The sequence below is a fragment of the Humulus lupulus genome, chromosome 3 (assembly GCF_963169125.1).
Source record: "Humulus lupulus chromosome 3, drHumLupu1.1, whole genome shotgun sequence".
Classification (NCBI taxonomy): domain Eukaryota; kingdom Viridiplantae; phylum Streptophyta; class Magnoliopsida; order Rosales; family Cannabaceae; genus Humulus; species Humulus lupulus.
Genome location: NC_084795.1, coordinates 190498220 through 190502844, shown reverse-complemented (window position 1 = coordinate 190502844; position 4625 = coordinate 190498220).

Here is a 4625-nt window from a genome sequence, read left to right as displayed (position 1 = left end):
AGCACGAGATATTGATAAAAGTTAACACGAACTAAGTTTTCAAGTTAAGTTCCTGGAAATAACCAGGTCATAAAACTTAGAAGTTAACTTAAATCGATTGATAGTTGTTTTTCTTAAAGAGCACGAGATATTGATAAAAGTTAACACGAACTAAGTTTTCAAATTAAGTCCCTGAAATAACCAGGTCATAAAACTTAGAAGTTGACTTAAATCGATTGATCGTTGTTTTTCTTAAAGAGCACGAGATATTGATAAAAGTTAACACGAACTAAGTTTTCAAGTTAAGTTCCTGGAAATAACCAGGTCATAAAACTTAGAAGTTAACTTAAATCGATTGATTGTTGTTTTTCTTAAAGAGCACGAGATATTGATAAAAGTTAACACGAACTAAGTTTTCAAATTAAGTCCCTGAAATAACCAGGTCATAAAACTTAGAAGTTGACTTAAATCGATTGATCGTTGTTTTTCTTAAAGAGCACGAGATATTGATAAAAGTTAACACGAACTAAGTTTTCAAGTTAAGTTCCTGGAAATAACCAGGTCATAAAACTTAGAAGTTAACTTAAATCGATTGATAGTTGTTTTTCTTAAAGGGCACGAGATATTGATAAAAGTTAACACGAACTAAGTTTTCAAATTAAGTCCCTGAAATAACCAGGTCATAAAACTTAGAAGTTGACTTAAATCGATTGATCGTTGTTTTTCTTAAAGAGCACGAGATATTGATAAAAGTTAACACGAACTAAGTTTTCAAGTTAAGTTCCTGGAAATAACCAGGTCATAAAACTTAGAAGTTAACTTAAATCGATTGATCGTTGTTTTTCTGAAAGAGCACGAGATATTGATAAAAGTTAACACGAACTAAGTTTTCAAATTAAGTCCCTGAAATAACCAGGTCATAAAACTTAGAAGTTGACTTAAATCGATTGATCGTTGTTTTTCTTAAAGAGCACGAGATATTGATAAAAGTTAACACGAACTAAGTTTTCAAGTTAAGTTCCTGGAAATAACCAGGTCATAAAACTTAGAAGTTAACTTAAATCGATTGATAGTTGTTTTTCTTAAAGAGCACGAGATATTGATAAAAGTTAACACGAACTAAGTTTTCAAATTAAGTCCCTGAAATAACCAGGTCATAAAACTTAGAAGTTGACTTAAATCGATTGATCGTTGTTTTTCTTAAAGAGCACGAGATATTGATAAAAGTTAACACGAACTAAGTTTTCAAGTTAAGTTCCTGGAAATAACCAGGTCATAAAACTTAGAAGTTAACTTAAATCGATTGATTGTTGTTTTTCTTAAAGAGCACGAGATATTGATAAAAGTTAACACGAACTAAGTTTTCAAATTAAGTCCCTGAAATAACCAGGTCATAAAACTTAGAAGTTGACTTAAATCGATTGATCGTTGTTTTTCTTAAAGAGCACGAGATATTGATAAAAGTTAACACGAACTAAGTTTTCAAGTTAAGTTCCTGGAAATAACCAGGTCATAAAACTTAGAAGTTAACTTAAATCGATTGATAGTTGTTTTTCTTAAAGAGCACGAGATATTGATAAAAGTTAACACGAACTAAGTTTTCAAATTAAGTCCCTGAAATAACCAGGTCATAAAACTTAGAAGTTGACTTAAATCGATTGATCGTTGTTTTTCTTAAAGAGCACGAGATATTGATAAAAGTTAACACGAACTAAGTTTTCAAATTAAGTCCCTGGAAATAACCAGGTCATAAAACTTAGAAGTTGACTTAAATCGATTGATCGTTGTTTTTCTTAAAGAGCACGAGATATTGATAAAAGTTAACACGAATTAAGTTTTCAAATTAAGTTCCTAGAAATAACCAGGTCATAAGACTTAGAAGTTAACTTAAATCGATTGATCGTTGTTTTTCTGAAAGAGCACGAGATATTGATAAAAGTTAACACGAACTAAGTTTTCAAATTAAGTCCCTGAAATAACCAGGTCATAAAACTTAGAAGTTGACTTAAATCGATTGATCGTTGTTTTTCTTAAAGAGCACGAGATATTGATAAAAGTTAACACGAACTAAGTTTTCAAGTTAAGTTCCTGGAAATAACCAGGTCATAAAACTTAGAAGTTAACTTAAATCGATTGATAGTTGTTTTTCTTAAAGAGCACGAGATATTGATAAAAGTTAACACGAACTAAGTTTTCAAATTAAGTCCCTGAAATAACCAGGTCATAAAACTTAGAAGTTGACTTAAATCGATTGATCGTTGTTTTTCTTAAAGAGCACGAGATATTGATAAAAGTTAACACGAACTAAGTTTTCAAGTTAAGTTCCTGGAAATAACCAGGTCATAAAACTTAGAAGTTAACTTAAATCGATTGATTGTTGTTTTTCTTAAAGAGCACGAGATATTGATAAAAGTTAACACGAACTAAGTTTTCAAATTAAGTCCCTGAAATAACCAGGTCATAAAACTTAGAAGTTGACTTAAATCGATTGATCGTTGTTTTTCTTAAAGAGCACGAGATATTGATAAAAGTTAACACGAACTAAGTTTTCAAATTAAGTCCCTGAAATAACCAGGTCATAAAACTTAGAAGTTGACTTAAATCGATTGATCGTTGTTTTTCTTAAAGAGCACGAGATATTGATAAAAGTTAACACGAACTAAGTTTTCAAGTTAAGTTCCTGGAAATAACCAGGTCATAAAACTTAGAAGTTAACTTAAATCGATTGATAGTTGTTTTTCTTAAAGAGCACGAGATATTGATAAAAGTTAACACGAACTAAGTTTTCAAATTAAGTCCTTGGAAATAACCAGGTCATAAAACTTAGAAGTTGACTTAAATCGATTTATCGTTGTTTTTCTTAAAGAGCACGAGATAATGATAAAAGTTAACAAGAATTAAGTTTTCAAATTAAGTTCCTAGAAATAACCAGGTCATAAAACTTAGAAGTTAACTTAAATCGATTGATCGTTGTTTTTCTTAAAGAGCACGAGATATTCATAAAAGTTAACACGAACTAAGTTTTCAAATTAAGTCCCTGGAAATAACCAGGTCATAAAACATAGAAGTTAACTTCAATCGATTGATCGTTGTTTTTCTTAAAGAGCACGAGATATTGATAAAAGTTAACACGAACTAAGTTTTCAAATTAAGTCCCTGGAAATAACCAGGTCATAAAACTTAGAAGTTGACTTAAATCGATTGATCGTTGTTTTTCTTAAAGAGCACGAGATATTGATAAAAGTTAACACGAATTAAGTTTTCAAATTAAGTTCCTAGAAATAACGAGGTCATAAAACCTAGAAGTTAACTTAAATCGATTGATCGTTGTTTTTCTTAAAGAGAACGAGATATTGATAAAAGTTAACACGAACTAAGTTTTCAAATTAAGTCCCTGGAAATAACCAGGTCATAAAACTTAGAAGTTGACTTAAATCGATTGATCGTTGTTTTTCTTAAAGAGCACGAGATATTGATAAAAGTTAACACGAATTAAGTTTTCAAATTAAGTTCCTAGAAATAACCAGGTCATAAACTTAGAAGTTAACTTAAATCGATTGATCGTTGTTTTTCTGAAAGAGCACGAGATATTGATAAAAGTTAACACGAACTAAGTTTTCAAATTAAGTCCCTGAAATAACCAGGTCATAAAACTTAGAAGTTGACTTAAATCGATTGATCGTTGTTTTTCTTAAAGAGCACGAGATATTGATAAAAGTTAACACGAACTAAGTTTTCAAGTTAAGTTCCTGGAAATAACCAGGTCATAAAACTTAGAAGTTAACTTAAATCGATTGATCGTTGTTTTTCTTAAAGAGCACGAGATATTGATAATAGTTAACACGAACTAAGTTTTCAAATTAAGTTCCTGGAAATAACCAGGTCATAAAACTTAGAAGTTAATTTAAATCGATTGATCGTCGTTTTTCTTAAAGAGCACGAGACATTCATAAAAGTTAACACGAACTAAGTTTTCAAATTAAGTTCCTGGAAATAACCAGGTCATAAAACTTAGAAGTTAACTTAAATCGATTGATCGTTGTTTTTCTTAAAGAGCACGAGATATTGATAAAAGTTAACACGAACTAAGTTTTCAAATTAAGTCCCTGGAAATAACCAGGTCATAAAACTTAGAAGTTGACTTAAATCGATTGATCGTTGTTTTTCTTAAAGAGCACGAGATATTGATAAAAGTTAACACGAATTAAGTTTTCAAATTAAGTTCCTAGAAATAACCAGGTCATAAAACTTAGAAGTTAACTTAAATCGATTGATCGTTGTTTTTCTTAAAGAGAACGAGATATTGATAAAAGTTAACACGAACTAAGTTTTCAAATTAAGTCCCTGGAAATAACCAGGTCATAAAACGTAGAAGTTGACTTAAATCGATTGATCGTTGTTTTTCTTAAAGAGCACGAGATATTGATAAAAGTTAACACGAACTAAGTTTTCAAATTAAGTCCCTGGAAATAACCAGGTCATAAAACGTAGAAGTTGACTTAAATCGATTGATCGTTGTTTTTCTTAAAGAGCACGAGATATTGATAAAAGTTAACACGAATTAAGTTTTCAAATTAAGTTCCTAGAAATAACCAGGTCATAAGACTTAGAAGTTAACTTAAATCGATTGATCGTTGTTTTTCTGA